At 30.3% G+C, this 17,660-nt stretch overlaps 1 protein-coding gene across 1 annotated transcript in view; it reads left to right on the top strand.

Moving 5' to 3' along the window:
• The first annotated feature begins 13,644 nt into the window (after positions 1-13,644).
• The window catches only part of LOC129231365 (fasciclin-1-like), a 281,260-nt gene continuing 277,244 nt past the window's right edge, over positions 13,645-17,660 (top strand). The window contains exon 1 of the mRNA XM_054865660.1: positions 13,645-13,751. The gene's annotated coding sequence lies outside the window, so the exon portion shown is untranslated. The remainder of the gene's footprint in view (positions 13,752-17,660) is intronic.

Here is a 17,660-nt window from a genome sequence, read left to right as displayed (position 1 = left end):
TACCGTGATTTTGCGTGAAACCGAAATGATACGGAATGCCTAGCGACATCTGCTCAAAGTGGCAAAAATAAAGCTTATCAAAGTGAATTCGGTTTCTACTTTCATGTTTTATCGCTGTAATGAGTAAAGAAAAAACATGTGTCTATGGATCGACTGCATCTAAAAGAAAAATGTAGTAAACTTGTAACTGCTATAAGATAGCATTTATAATAAAAAAAATTATAAATGAAATTTCTTAAAATTGGAGAGTGATAGAAAAATTTTGCAAACATTTTGTTAAATTTTGTAAATAGTAATTGTTTTTATGATTAACTTGTTGTAATCTGGCTAATTTTGGCGTTTGTTTCATTGATTTTCATCTTAAATTATCGTAGTAACTTAGCCTGTAAATAGTTTCTTGTAATGAACATATAACCCCCTTACATTCGAATGACGTATATAGTCCCCTAATAAGATTTGTGAATGAAATAAAACATCCAGAAGGAATAAAAATAAAACATACAGAAAGAAATAGAATTTTGTCGAACTTTCCAAAGCGGTATAAAACGCAGTGCGTCCTATGAATGGGATAAAGTCATTTTGCTTTCTAACTGTGGAGTCTGGTTTTCAGCCGTTGCGCTGGAAAGTGTATTAGCCTTTGCGCTGTGTTTTTGCGTAATTTGATATAAATACGTGTGTTACCGTTAAGTTTACGGTGTTAGTTGATATTTGCCTAATTGCTATGGTTAATTCAGCAGTTGTTAACGATATTTCTTGTACATAGTTGTAAATAAATCTCCTGTGTTTTCTCCAGAACTGTGTCGTCATTAAAGAAGTTCTTGAAGTGGCTGGACTCGTAACAATATTCTTTTTCAGCACCTCAAAATCTATACGAAACACCCAAAGTACATTGAGGAACAGAAAATTCGTTAACATTTGTTTTTCAGTGTAATCTTTAATGCTTACTGCAGTTGCTGTGAATCTTTATGTACTCAACATGATAAAAAAGTCGATTTTTAAGACGTACGTTTTGGAAATTAATAGATTTATTAAACTAATTAATAATACAATCGGTCATAAGTTGTTATTATTTCAGTTACAAATGTTAATTGTGTAGGCCTTTATAATGCGATAAACATAAATTATGTAAATTCGTTCAACTCACCTTGTGATTTTTTTTGTGAGGTTGTTACGTCGAAGAAACTGTGTATCCATATTTGATTCCGAAAGTACGACAGTACAGCATTAAAACCATTGACATTATGTCATTACAAAACGTGTCTAATGGACTGGATTACAGATTATTTGTGTGTCCTACTGCAACACTCGCATTATAAACAGTTGTAACTGAAATGATAGTTGGTATATTGTTCTATAGTTTTGCGTACCGATTCTTTCAATATGCGAAATAGCTTCGGAAATATTTTTTTAACCCAATCATTTTTTTGGACTAATTCCGTACTTTTACGTTACTAATTGCGTTAAGTATTACAATCAACCTTAGCATAATCCACGCAGGGAATTTTCTTGTCCAACAGCTTGACCTCCAGTTTTAGACTTAAATAATAACGTATTCATCAATTACAACTCGATGTCCATAATAGAAACAGGCACAGAGATTGATATTTATTGGTTTTGGTCGAATTAACGAAATTTTAAGCAGGAGTGAAGATTTTGGTTTATATTCTGCGTTTCTTATTGCTACGTTGTCATTGTAATTTTAAAGATCCTTGGCGAGTACGCTCTATCTTTGTCATAAAGCAATTAATTGCATTTTTTTAAAGGTTTTGTTTCCTTACACCTACAGTAGGTAAATATCACTTTTGAAGAAACGAAATGAAGAGTCCATCAAAATTACATGTCCTAGAAGCCTGCTGATACTGTTTTAAAATACATTCGCACGATTTCAAGCAAAAATGATGAATTTGATTTAATACTCCTTTTGTATTTCGACCACATGAAAACGTAAATAAATGTAACCGAACAGTATACAGATTGTAGGAATTCCCTATGCAGTTAGCGTTTGTAACAGAGGTTTTAATTTGAATCAATGCTTAGCCATGTTACAGGATTGGTTACTGTTGGAATAGAAAAATCCTACGCATGAGAGGAGGCTGAGGGAAGATTTACAACAATTAGAGAAATTGAAGATTTTCTCTAATTTTTGTATATTAGAGGAAGTCTTCTAATTTTGATAAAAATCTTTACTTGAACCAGGTTTGAGACGTGTGTCAGAAATGTATAAAAAATTTCGCTCATACGACTCAGAAAGGTGTTTATAGAAAACCTATTTAAAATAGTAACGTTGTGTTGAAATGGCGCTTGAGTAAGAGCAATAATTCTACGAAAGCTGTTCAATAAAAATGATTATAAATTAATAAAAATAAACTGTGGGGACAAATCCTCCAAATGTTGATGGTCTTTATCGAAACAGCCCGAACTGAATGCGATGCACTTGCCACATCTTTGTTTCAAGTCGTCAACGACATCCTGGAGGCCTTTTTTTGCACACATCCTTCAAATCGCCTTCGAATCTTCCACTACTGCCTTTGAATGTGAGAAATATCAACCCAGGAGATGTTCTTTTGAATTTGGAAGTAGAAGATCACAAGGAGTTCTGGAAAAGAACTGCTTGTGATCTTTTCTCCTTGTGATCTTCTCTTCAAGAAATCTGCTGAATAAAGAACGGTTACAGCAAACAAACTTCCACAAATATGCCATTTCGCTGGGAATGAGCAATCTTGCAAGCCTTTGTACACAAGCACGGGTCATTTGCAGTACTTCTTTGAAAAAAGTTCGAGTGGAAGCAAATAAAATGTTCATTTTTTTCGATAGTAGTCTACATGATTTGATCTTATCCCACTAGTACATCAGCTATGTTGATGTTTCTTTCATTGCAAAAAAGTTACTCGATCGAATGGTCCAGCTTCCATGTTGATTCTATCCCATCTTTAAACAGTTTGAAACCATATTTAAACTGGGCACACTTACATCGTGCGGAGCTGAAAGAGCCACTTATGTTTGCAATTTCTGTTATTATTATTTTTTTTTTTGCCATGTAATAAATAAATCCTCTACTATTTTGTATAGTTTTTATCCTGTTTTAAAATTATTTTTTATAAACTTTTTGAAGAGTGCCCATATTTACACCCCATTTTTTGTGGTCTTGGTTTTAAAGCTTTTTTTAAATCGCCGTTTGTGAAATGACATCTTTGATATCACTCAATCTTCTTCCTTCTCGCATACAGAATACTTGCCACAATAGTTAATGAAAGAAAAATATCTAGAATTTTTCGAATTATAAGTACTTTTAAATCAAAAACAAAAGACGGTGCCATATTTTTAGCACCTTTTCCTCTAATAATTAGATGCTAAATGTTGAGAAAAAAAAGTTTTATCCTTTTGCTCTTTTTATTATTATTCTCATTACTATCGTTATTGCTGTTTAAAATACTAATTGTTTATTTTTTTCAAACAATAACAGTATTGTAATAGTAATTATTACGCGCGTATAACAGCATAATTACATTTACATATGTTCTTTATTTTGTGCGTTTTGCATAAGTATTTAATGAATTCAGTAAAAGTTTTCTGTTATTTAAGCTTAAAATAAAAGTTTGTTAGTCCTTTAATGCAGACATTCTTAAAACTTCGTTGTTCTGTCTAATTTTACTTGCAAATGATTTCCGACTAAAGAGATGGTACAAAGATATTTTATGAAATTTGTTCTGTGATGCTGATTTGAAAAGATTAAATAGTATATTTTGTAGTTTGTTTCGAAAATGAGCTCTTTGCATTTGATTAGACTTTTTTCCTTTTTTTTTGAGGGGGGGGGGTACTACTTTTTTTCCCATTGTTTCATGTTGTTCTCGTTGAAACTAGTGAAAATAGTATGTTACGCGTATAAATATATGTTTGAAATCATAAGGAGGGCCGTTGAAAATATCTCGAGATAGGAGCTTTCTTGCAAAAATTTCCGGTTCTAGAAAATTTATTTTTAAAATTCAAAAATATGTGTCTATTATTTAAATAATACTGCACAAAGAAGTTTTTTCAAATTTCGATCTTCGGAAAAATGTTATTAGTAATTGAATATCGCGTTGGAGAGAAATAGTTCACTTTCTGTGATATTTGTTTAGCGTGTAGGAATATGTAGTTAAAAATTTAATACACAAAAAATAATTACGATAGTAGCAAATGTTTCAAAAGAGAATGCTTTTGGTTTATGAATTAAGAATCGGAGTTTTTAAGTTTTTGAATTTGATAGAGCTTTGTACCGATTAAATGAAATAGCTTTATAAATCTTGAATTGTGTATTCAAAGCTAATTTTATTTACCTTAATTAAATGACCCACAAGATATTTTTAAGTGTATTAGGGTTGTTAAGGAGTCCGTGGTAAAAAAGGTGAAAATCTGCTCGAATGCGAAGTTTTTTTAAACATTTTAAAGTCAATGAAAATTATAAGAATGCATTGAAGGTCAAAAAACCAAAAACGTCTTAATATATCTAGATCAAGTGTATTTTATAAAAAGGAATATCTACGCCGTTATCGTCACTAAATTAATAATTTGTAAATACTGTTTATGTCCCTTGATTTTCCTTTAACGAATTAACATCATAAAGATACATTTTGATCAAGGATAAAGATGTAACTAGTTTCAAGAGCAACTATTTTGCTACACACACTGTTAAAAATTTCCGAAAATTTACGGTAATTGTTACTGGCAACCATGTTGCCAGTAACTATTACCATAAAAATCAAATGTTACTGTAAAATTTTACGGTTTCTTCGGTAGGCGACAGCAACAAATTGCAGCTGGAATCGCTTATTTCTCCGGTATAAATTACCGTAAAAATCAGCGATGCTGTAAGTCCGCCATTTTACATCAACAATTACCAGAAAATCTTCCTGAATTTTTAACAGTGTAGGATGAAAAATACAAACCTTACTGAAAGTGTTTTCTGGTATACTGTACTGCTTAAAAAAACATATTGACCTTCTGCGGATTACGAATGAAATGTACCATTCCGAGCCCTATTTAAATGTATGTAAACAAGTATTTCTGTTTAATGTTGATTTCAATAAAATGCTAAAAACTTACACACCATTATTTTAATGCTGCATTTTACATTAAGATATAAGGTAAGTGCGCCAAATTAGGTTTAACATGAAGTACAAGGCCTAGAATGTAGCTCAATTATAATCCAAGTTCTTCCAATTTTTGGAAATTCATAAAAATAAAAGAAAACAATTACATGTAAAATTTTAATTTTACATTTCGGTTTTAGGAAGTTTAACAAACACTGGTGCTTAAACCTTATTTGGAACACGGATCCTCAATAGGACCAACAATAGGAGGTAGATGCTAAGAAATTTTGTCTTGACGAAAAATATATTAATAGAAAAGATAAAATTAAAACAATTTTCATTTAAAAATATATCATTGACTATTAAAACGTGAGGTGTTCAGTTCAAAAGCATAATTAGTATTGAACAGAAGACTGTTTTATGGAAAACTGCTTTGGACAATCGGTTTGGTAAAATTGGGCATTTATGAAAAAAAAAAATGAAATGCAATGAATAATCATAGATGACAAAGATTGTTCAAGGTTTAATTTGAACCATTTTCAAGAACACTTACTTGGTTCTGTACTTGGTAGTCGAGTTGGTTTACCTTTTTTCTTCCTAATTTGAAGGAACTTTTTCGATACAGTTCAGCCTTGAAACGACTTGGAGTTTATCGAACTTAGTCTGAACGAAAACCAGTGCAAAAAAGCCGCAAGCTAAGTTCGAGTAGATTATAATACTACTTTGCGACATTTCTACATCACAGCCGATCACGTGAGCGAGAATCTCGATCTCGCAAGCTGACGAGCTTGGAATGACCGCCCAGTCTAGGTCTAAATCGAAACTAAATTGGTTTTTCTTTATTTTTCCAACAGAAACTTCAAACCAAAAACTCCGTAATGGTTTCTAAAACAGAACCAAAACTCACGCTTTAATTTCAGCTGGGACTATACGGCCGTGGTAAGCACAGTAGTAAAAGTAGGCATACCTGCACTTTTGAACAATATTGAGTTATTGTAACCAAGTTGTTCTCTGCCTCGCATTTTGCTTAGTAAATTAAATGTTTTAGGGGCATTTTATCGGGGTTTATTTTTTAGAAAAATTCTGAAGAAAAAAAAAAAGACATTTGAGTCAAATATATGGAAGAGCCAAACTTTAAAACACACTGTCTCAGTTTGAGTTTAACTGCAGATTCCACTTATGTTCTTAGCACGGCAGTGTATGCAGATTTTTTTTTTAAAGTGGTGTTTAATTTACTGCTATGTGAATTTATAATAGTTAAATTCTGTATTTTCTCAAACCTGTTTATTTGAGTTTTAGTTTTGTTCTGTGCTATGGAAAAGTTAGTTGGGTTTTGTTCAATGGAATGCAAAAGTTAATAATAAAATAGATATTAGGGTGTCCGTCCCCCCCCCCCCAAAAAAAAAACGGAAGTCGATACTTCAAGTCGCACACCCTCTTATATTTTTTTTCTTTTAGGTCAAAAAAAAAGTAAAAAAAGTTAAATACAATTTGAACAATGGCAACCCGTGCCGACATACGCCTGAAAGTGTGAACCAACACTGTGCTAGACCAAATCGAAAAAATATTTTTTTGGAAGTTTGAAATTTCATGTTTATAAAACGTTGCCTCCAGATGCACATGTACCACAAAAATATTTATACAACAAAAAATATTTAGGTGTCGAACAGGTCAAAAATTTGTAATTTTCTTCAAAAGATAGATTTAATTTCTCTATATATTTTTAAAAATATAAGGTAAATTTTAAGAAGTTATCAAAATAAAAAATATAAACAATAGAGGTCGATAATAGCGTTAAATAGCAATTTTTGATAACTTGCGATATTTTAGTCTCCCAAATGGTACTCAAAATATGGATCTTTCCAATTTTAAGTTACATTTTTCATTTCAAATATTTTTTTTTCATTATTCATTTGCAAATGTTGATTTGAAAAATGTGTTCGCTAATAATATTTGAACTTGATACTTTATTTTTTAAATGTATGTGAAATTTTTAAAAGGTAAATCGAAAAAATCAATTTTTTTGAAGAAAATTATAAATTTTAGGCCTGATGGACACCTAAATATTTTTAAATTTGGATGAATATTTTTGTGGTACATGTGGGGCTATAGAGACAATGTTTTTTATCAACATAACATTTCGAACTTCCAAAAAAAATCTTATTCGGTTTAGTGTATAGGGCTGTTTTACATTTTCAGGCGCAAAACGGCACGGGTAGCCGTTGTTTAAATTACGTGAAACTTTTTTTACAGTTGTTTTGATCTAAAAGAAAAAATATAAAAAAATGTGCGACTTGAAAAACCGACTTTTATTTTTTTAGGACGTTCTAATAAATAAATTAATATATAATTGATATTATTGAGAATTTTTGAAAAACATTTAATTTTTTGGGCAAAAAGTTTTTTTTAATCTATATATGCAAATTTTTTATCATACAACAACTTGCATTATCATAGTTAGACAGCATTTTAACATACATGGAGGGGGTGGGGAGAGAAGGAAATAGCATCAGAATTTAAGCATGAGATCTACTAATTTTATCACTTTTTGCTGAAAATTTCAGTTAAAACGTGTTGAAAAGTTGAAAAAATTCAATTTTTCCGAATCGAAAATAAACTTCTTGGAAATTTTCCGGTTGTTTTCGGACAGTTTTCATCTCTATTGCAAATACAACCACGGCATCTTAAACCAGTTTGAGTATGCAACATAGAGATTTTTTACATTAACACGCTAAAACTAAATACACACTAAATCTAATTCCTCTTGCATGAAAAAAACGACTAACTCAGTATTACTGCCTTAAGACCTGGCTATAGGGCGGTAACTTACTGAAAATACTAATTCCTCTTGATTGTAATAGTATTGATACACTTATGATGTTTTGAAATAAGCGTATACTGAGAACGAATTAAAAGCATTTTTAATAAAGTCTATGAGGAATACTATGACTACTAAAAGAAGATATATTTTTTATTTTGGTTGAAAAAAGAGTTTGACTGTTTTAACAAATTAATTTCAGAAGCTTCTTGGTATATGAGTCAGGTATCAAATTGAAAGAACTGTAAACGCATGTAAAGCCTCAAAAATAGCTTTTACACAAAATAAATTTTAACATTGCATATTTATTTATTTTTTTCCACGGAACTGTCTAATTCCTTGTTTTGTACTTCGTACTTTTATATTTGTTTTGTGTTTTTGTATTTGCTATTAATACTCAATTTAGTAACTTGCTAAATTAATTTAAAATCAAGCTTTTCATTTTTCATGCCACACTTGAACCGGACTTATCTCCGGAGGCTTAACCGTAATGCGAACGATGTGAAAATCCTTTTTTAATTACATATTTTTTTATTAGCTAAATGTAAAAAGCTTCTACAAATGCAACGTTTCGTTATGCACAATAAAACAGGACCTCACGTTTTTAACACAAAATGATTCTGAAAACGCAAGTAATTTAATTTTACCTTAATGTTTGGCATGTTTTGTGTTTTACTTCCAACAATTGTAACACGAGAAACCAAACATATAAAGAAAGTAACTTTATTTTTTATGTAACAATAAAGACAAATTTAAATCGTTTGCATCATTTGAAGCAACGACCTTGCCATATTCCAGCAAACTAAATTTCAATGTTTACATTGAAATATGACATTGAAATATAGCTTGCTGTGTTTTCTCCCCCCCCCCCTGCGCGTGCGCGACGCAAAAGAGGGTAATGTGTTCATGAGTCTATGTATGAATGTTTGATCCTATGTGGCGTAGTAGAGACTAAACGTCTTGGCATATTTGGATGATTCTTACGTCAATCAATTTGTCTCAACCTTGCAAGTGTCTCTAAACACATAACAGTAATCAAATTTCAACATAGTCGCCATATTGTCATTTCGGGATCGTGTAGCTCGCGTTTTCGCTGCCTGCAATTTTTGTGTACGAAGTCTACTAAATCGATTTCGATTAGATTCCCGACTTTTGCGATAGTCAACCATTCTTTGCGCAGTGCTATACAACACATGTTTCTTTGTCGTGGGTGAAAGACTATTATAATTCAGTAGATTTTGATATCTAGCATACTGCATTTGCTTTTGCCGAGGTTTTGGGGACTGAGTTTATCGACGTGTACTTTCTTGCTTTTTTAGTTTTGCAACAAAGATTTGACTGACGACGTTTCTGAGATAGCGTCATCATGAGTTATACTGGATTTTCATGTAGAATTTGATGACAAAACAATTAAAAACAATGTTTCAAAAAAAAAAAAAAAAAAACTAAAAAGAAAAAAACAAGACCAGTAGTTTAGAATATTATTAAGTACTACTGAATAACTACACCATTGACGTAGTTTTATAATAGATACACACATAAGACAAATCATAAATTCAAAAGCAGAATAGAAGAATCAACAGTCGGGTCCCATTCCTTTTTGACCAATCAAGGAACCCCGTAAAATTTGCATTAGCACCGACTGTTGATCCTTCTATTTTGTTTTTGAATTTATGACTTGCCTTATGTGTGTATCAATTATAAAACTATTTCAATGGTGTTGTTATCAGTAATACCCTATAACTATCTAAACTACTGGGCCTTTTTTCTCCTTTTTAGTTTTTTTGGTCTTTAGGCAGTGGGGTTGCAGCCAGTTAGACAATTTTGATAAGAGACTTCTAATAGCCAAAAAAATTGTACTTTGGCATCCTTTGTGCAGGAAAAATAATTAAATCATAATATAAGTATTTAGGTCACGCAGGCTATTTGACATAAATATACACCACTTGTGGATCAGTGGTAAAACATTTGTGCTGAAGGTTCCGGTCTTAATAACTAGTATTACGCTCGTTGCTTTCAGAAATTATAAAGTTAATACTGTTGTAACGGGTATCTTCTATAAAGAAAATTGCCTAAATGAATTTTTCTTCGAATTCTTCCACTATTTTTTTTTTTTTTTTTAAATGTAGGTCAGACATCTCTGATTGTCATAGCAAAATCGTATGTTTTCAGTGCAAATAAACAACAATATTAAACTTATTTTCTCAAACAATAAGTTGCAGTGTTAAAAACATGACACTGCGCTCTTTGAGTTGAGAAACCTGGAATTTAAGTGACTAATCTCAGATTTTGACTGTTTAGCTTTATGTAGGAGCCTTTGGTTTTCTTTTTATCAATATAAAATTTCTTTACAGTCACCCTTAGAAGTTCTGGAGAAATTCAAACTTCCCCAAGTGTGCTCTGAATTGAGAAATAAAACGAGTTTAGCGCAGCATATCCTATTAAGACTTGTTATTTTAATCCCATATATATGTGAGGAAGCCAGCCACCATAAGTGTTACAAAAATAAAGTACACCATACATTGTTGTATATCCATAGTTAAAGATATTTAAACTACTTTGAAATAAAAATTTTGGTTAAACTATCCGTGTAATTTCTTCAAGTGATGCAATATAGTGTCGTGTTGAAATGAAATCAGAGAAATACGGAATCAACAGAGCAAAGCACTTACAAAAAAGGTCTAATTTACTCAATGGTGTAATATTAGAATATATTAAATTCTATTCTAAAAAGTTCTTCTTTTAGTTATTCAACTGTGAAGATTTCCCCACTTATCTTAATTACTGAAAGTAAAGTCAACGAACGCTGATAAAATATTTATTTTATGTCCATGTAAAAAATATGAAAAATATACATTTGAATCAATTTTCTGAATAACTAATCAGTAAACTCGAACTTCCTGAAGCATATCACTTTGATGCGCATGATGGTAATCTGTTAGTTTAATTAAAATAAATTGGATTTTAATATGTAAAATATTTAAAGAACATTTCTTAGAGACATAATTAAAAATTTAAGCAGAGTCGCTTTTTGTATTTTTTGAAGTATAATTGTATTATATTACGAAATTCAATTAAATCTGTAATATTGTGTTAAGCACTGCAAATCTTATAACATATTTAACAAGATTTGAACGTTTTTGATCACGCACACTTGTCCCGATTTCTAAAACACTCTGAAACACTCATTTTGGAACAGCTTTCAAAACACTTCTAAGAAAATTTTTCACTTATTTAGTTCAGCACACTTTTGGGAACGCGTTTGAGCACTCACTCATGTCTTACTCCTTGAAACAACGTCATATCTCAAAAAACGTGATTTTTCAAGAGAGCGATTAAAAAAAAAAATAAAAGTAAGATGTTATGTAGTAAAAACACATTTCAAGCCGCTGATTGAACTTTTTCTTACGTATAAGGTATTGTTTAAGAAAAACTGGTGTTTCTTCTCTGTTTCAGAAGAAGAACTGAAAAAACTGTAAGTTCTAAAAAGTTAAGTTTTTTTATGACGTTCTTGCACTGCTTTTCAAAGATACTATTTGATATATCTTAAAATATGTCATGATTGTTACTAATTGTTCTCCTTACAATACCGAGAATACTGACATAAATGCAAATAATGCTTTCTTGATTTAAAAATAAGAATGAAAAATGGCCCTTTTTTTTTGATTGCAGTAATGTATTCGGAATACCAATGCCATATTTTTTTCCCTCTTTTTCAGTTCAAAAAAGAGCATAACTCAAAATCGCTAATTTTTGAGATATGACGTTTTTGAAAGGAGTGAGCGACATGTCAAATTCTTTTAGAACTAATTGTGGCACACTTTTACCAACACTAATGGAACTCTTTTAATCATACCACTAGTTTTTAGAGTTTTTTTTTCTGCTATTTCTCGGAGCAGGGTGGCAATGCCTGCCGGTTTACAGACTTTCTCTGACCAGGTTAAGCCATCATTTTTGACGGCATTCCCGACACAGGCCTACAGAGGGTCATTGCATCAAAATTTCCAATAGTTTCATATTGAGAGAGTCTACTGACTAGTTAAAGAAAGGTGTTACATTTGTACGAAAGAAAGCGCTGATTTCACAAGTAAGCTCAAATATGTCCCCAATCAGTTTCTAAAATGTGTTCCCAAGTTCAGATCGAACAAATATACTGAGTGGGAACATTTAAAACGGATTCGGAGCACATTTTAAAACACTTTCTTTTTTAACGGAGCACATTCGGAGACCATTTTAGGACACATTTAAACATCTGGAACACTTTTTCTGAATTAAAGTGTTCCTAACGTTTTTCTTGTGTGCACTGGGAATTTTCAGTGCAGAATTACGAGAATTTCAGTTTATTTTGCTTATGAAACTTTTGTTTGTGTAGAGAAAATGCTAAAGCAGGACTACAAGAAAATGAACTGAATGCTAATTTTAAAAATTGAGAGCAGGGACGGTGAATAAATTTGTTTTTATTTCAGGTATATTTATGCAAAATATTTTTTTAAATGCATGATATAGTCTGTGTTAGTTTAACAAGGACTTAATAATTTAACTAGTACATATATTTTATTTTTGCAGGCGGTTTTGACTGTTAGTAAAGGTATTTAAGCTCTCTTAGAGTTTTATGAAAGGAATAAGAATGAACACTTAATGGATTGTTATATTTCCATGTATCGAAATTTTAATATGTTATGTTTACATATTGTAAACATATTTAAATAATGAAAAAAATGCACAAAACGCTTTGAACTAAAGTATGAGTAAAAACTATGTAGTAAAAGCTATCATTTTCAAAAAAAAAAAAAGTAAGTAGCCATTTTAAGGTTACAATGGAATAACTTTTTTAGACTTATTTGAATTTATTTCACTACAACTACTATAAAATTCCAATTAGTTTTACTAAAACTCACATTTTTCCCCTCTAGAATGCATTCTCTTATAATTGGCAGTAGAAATATATACATATAGATATACTATATTAAATCTTACAATGATTTCAATTACGCTTGTTGATTTCTTGAAATCAGTCATGATTAATAGTGCGGGCTTTTTTTTTCACATACTCGATAAGTGTTTTTATTTTAAGTATGTTTGCCTCTAAAGAATAAATTAATAAAGTAACGATTTCTACAAAAATCTTTGTTTAAATAAGAAATTGCTTTTAAATTTTTCTCGCAAAAGTAATCTTAGGACATGATATTAAAAAGAAATTCCAGTTTCATTCAATCCAATTTCAAGTCATAGTTCGGATTCTTGAAACCTTTACTGAATGTAAAGGACACGGGAAGTGCTCATACTCATTATTTTTCTTTTGCAACCGAAAAGGGACCGAAACAGTTACGACCAACAAAACGCTAGCGCTTCTTTGGCGGAATGAACTGGCGAGTTTTGGCGCTTTCAGATAATAACTAATCTGAGAGGCAACCCTGCGGAACCTTGTAGAGGTACCAACCGAGCGAATGCCAAGCTGATTGATTCTGGCTTGAGGGAGAGCTGGGAAAATTCATCCTTTGAAGTTCTCCTCATTCAAAACGAACTCGATCTTGAAAAATTAAGAGAAAACAGAAAGAAGTGGTAACTTTTAATCTAGGATTTCAAAAAACCTGACACTTGGATCATTTTGAAATCGTTGGGAATTTAGATCTGTCGTAAAGGCCAAGACGCCATAGCGGCCCAGCCGGCGCAATAGTGACATTGTTATTGGAAAGTGAGGACAGTTCCAAGTTTTAGCGCCAGAAAAAATTGTTACCAAGTACCCAGCAGAAATGATGCTCTCAGTGAACTTAGCAAGCGCAATTATTTTTGCTGCTTTAGCATGTTTTTCAGCTGCTGAAACGCTTTACGAAGCACTAAGTAAAGATTCTGAACTTTCTGAGGTAAGCACTAATATTTTTGACTTAATGTCGATCAGTTGTCTTTGTGTATTGTCGTCAAGGTTATGTAGTAAAAATTATTACAATAATTATTGATTATCATTACTGCTATTAAAAAAAAAGAAAACAATATTAATTAAGCTGAAAAATGCATACTTTGCATTCCATTCCAAAACCGTTTAGTTGATATTACGGCAAATACTCTTTTGTTTATAGTCACGCGATGCATGGAAAAATTCAAGAAAAAGCTTTAAAATTTTTATTTCTTAACATTCGGTCCATGGTTTATTAATTGCTTGATTTTTTATGGGATGCATAAAGAAAATATTTTCTCAATTACAAATTTGGAATGAAGCAAAAAAGTTTCTTAAATGTCATACTGAATATTTTTCACAGATTCAGTTTCACTTCTGTTGTCGAAGAAAGCATTTTTAAGTGGGGGGAAAAACCAAAACTAAAATTTATTTGATTTGATGATCAAAGATTATAAATTTAGAACATTTCTTAAGAAGAAAAAAAATCAATTTCTGAGTTACTTTTTATAAAATGATAGTTTGGTAAGTTTCTGAATTTAAATTATAGCCTCAGTTTTTATATTTTTGTAAAAATTAAGGTTCTCTATTTCTACAGGTTAGATGTTAATGTGTAAGGAAAATGTAAGCATTTAAAAAAGCTTTAACATATTTCAAAAAACTGACACTATTTATATTTTAGTATGACATACTTGATGTTTTTTTTATAAAGCACATGACATGTATAAAGTAGTCAAAATATTTGAATTTATAATTACAAGAAAAGAAAATTAGAGTTAATTCTTTGTACAAAATAGTAAGAACATTATTACTTTAAAATGCAAATAACTACAATATATTTTATTCATACGAGCGAAATATTTTATCTAATGTCAATTAATTCGAATTTTTTATTTATGTAATGTATGCTTCTTGTAGTGTTGATTATCATACTTCAGAATGCGTATTATATTTTTGTATTATAGAACTTGTATATACTGAAAGTTGTGGACACAAATCACTCACTTAGATCTATGAAATTTTCTTGCTTGAAATTTTATTAAATATATTTCACACACGTCTGATTGTGAAATATCATTTTTTATTCAAACCAAATTTTTGAAAGTGTTAACTTCAAGATTTGAAAAATAGTTTTCGTTTGTAAAATTGAAGACGGATTTATACGTGAAAAAAGGAAATATATACAAAAGAAAGAAAATGCTTGTACTTCTTGTTAAAATAGTGATGAATTCCACAGTGCCCGATAAAATTTGGATCGAAAGCTTTTCTGTATCTATCAAATAAGATATACATATTTTTTCAGTTATATAGTGTTAAGCTTAAATGCAACTTTTAAAGCCCGCCTAGTAGTAAGTTTTCTTACCAAGCACGTTGTCGCGTAAGGAAAAGGTTTTTAGGGCATTACGAATTGGAGTAGAAAAATCTTATTTGTACATAACGAGTTTTAGAAATAATTGAATAAAAGTCTACTTATATATGGATGCTTTACTTGCCAAATCGATTAACTCCATAAAACAATACGTCGAGAAAAGTCTTGAAGAAGATAGTGTTATCTATAGGAGTAAATGGGCACTCGTAATATATTTTCAGCCATCGCAGGATCAGAAATGTACTGAACCAAAATTTAAAGAAAAACTCATATTCTAAACATTGATTAAGCACTATTAAAGCAGTAATGAGGAATTTTTTTAAGTGGAGTTAAACGATTTAGCGACTGAGGCATCCATATGACCTTAGACTTCAAATAATAATGTATGCATAACGTACATCAAACGTAACATACATGGACATTTGTCAATTATGAAGAATTTCGACGTTGGGTTTAATACTTCATATCTTTCTGAAGTATTTATTTTATTTTTCTCCTTTTTTATTTTGTAAGATTTTAAAAGATAGGAATGGTTGAAAAAGATGCAGAATTTTCATTACTAAGTTCTAGTTAAACTATATGTTTTTCGACAAAAAAGATTATTTTTTTCAAAATTGAATTAAATTATCATGTAATGATTCAGAGGTTTTCCTAGAGCATGCTAAAACACAGTTCAACTATTTCATTAATTTTATGCATTCCCATTGTTTTTCTGATAAAAGCAAACGTATTTCTTTTATTTGCAACAGAATGACTTTTTCATGCTGAAGTTGAAAAATATAAATAAATGAATAAAACAATAAATAATCATAAATTTAAAAAAACAATTATTTTCGTTTCACATAAAGATTATTTTTTATTTTTATGGGTAATCATTTGTGATAATTTATGTTATGCATGTATTGATTTTATTTTGCTCTGTTTAGAGGTATATAATAGTAACGATAATATAATTTAAGTGAAAAAGATTACTTACAAATTTTTTTAAGCTTAAAAATGTGAATTTTTAATATCTTATCTTTTAAATTATATATATGACAATCGTAAAGCTAATTATCACCTCAATGTCGTCAGTACAATTGCCACAAATCCTTAAATAAATAGTTTTTTTATTACCGGATCTACTTTCATTCATCAATAACATATTGATATATTAATGACATGAAATAATTTCTAAAATTAAAATTTGTATTCAGAACTTATATGAAAAATTTGTATTTATATTATTAAGGGAGCATGAAACAAAAAACTCTTTACTAAACGGCGACTAAACTACTTTCATTTCTCAAAAAAAAAAAAAAAAAATGCAGTACATAATATGCTATACTCTTATTTGTGCGTTCACAAAATTCTTATTTATAGTTCGCTTCTCTGAAACACTCAAATAATTCATTTAATACACCTTACGTATTAAATTAAAAAAAGATTTTAGACCGAAACTGCCTTTAAAAACCAATTTATAACGCCTCTTAACACTTACTATCAATGTATCTATGACACATCACTGAGTGATATTAAACAAGTATCGATAAATTTGTTTATCGATACTTGTCATCGCTTTTTCATAAAGCTTTTAATAACATTGCTGACATTTTTTTCTCTTAAGAAGTAGTAAGATGTCAGAAGCAGCTGCCCAATTAAAATATTATTTTTAAGACTTCATTATAATTAAAATTCCTTGAAGTAATTTTAATTTTCGTGTTTTTATCAGTCTAACTATGTCTAATGTAAAACCATGTATAGTCTTAGGGCAAGAAAAAACAAATGAAAATGAAACATCCTATTTTTAACAATTTTTTTTATGCTATGTATTCTGTGATTTGGAAATAAGCAACTCTCGGCTTGCTATAAAGTTTTAATCATAGTTACTTCCAAGCGTTTTAAATTAATTGGTAAATATATAACTCACTCTACCCAGGGGAATTTTGAAGGAAAAAATTGCAGAAGCGTTAAGGACGTTGAAACTCATTTTAATGCGTGAGCGTAAATAGGTGAATTTTATCTAATATGAAAATATTAAAATAAATTGGAAAAGAAATGCCGGAGCTGAGGTCCTGTCAGCTCCCAACCAAATTAAGTTCTATTTCTGTTTCTGCAAGAGTGCAGCTTTTCTAATTCAGATTGGCTTTTTTTTTTGCCTTTAAAGTTTCTTTTTTTTTTTTGTGTGTGTGTGTACTAAACTTTTGGGAGTGAGTACAGTTATTCATACATTTTAAAATAATGCTTTTTTTTTTTTTTTTGCGAAACATATTTGATCGTGATTGCATAAAAATAAATGCGCATCGTCTCAAAAGATTAAAAAGTAATGAATCGTTTGGCTTTCAATGAATTATTTGAAGCAAAAAACTGTATTTTCGCTTCAGTAGATACTCGAGCTTTTTTTGAACATTTTTTTTAAATCTGCATCATGGTTATAATATTACTCTTGAATGATAAGAAATTTCTCCTGAATGTTTTTCTACGGATATATTCAAAGCTACTATAAGTAAAAAGCCAATTTATTTGTAAATT

The sequence above is a fragment of the Uloborus diversus genome, chromosome 10 (genome assembly GCF_026930045.1).
Source record: "Uloborus diversus isolate 005 chromosome 10, Udiv.v.3.1, whole genome shotgun sequence".
In the NCBI taxonomy this organism is placed as follows: Eukaryota; Metazoa; Arthropoda; class Arachnida; order Araneae; family Uloboridae; genus Uloborus; species Uloborus diversus.
This window is presented reverse-complemented; position numbering and strand designations above follow the sequence as displayed.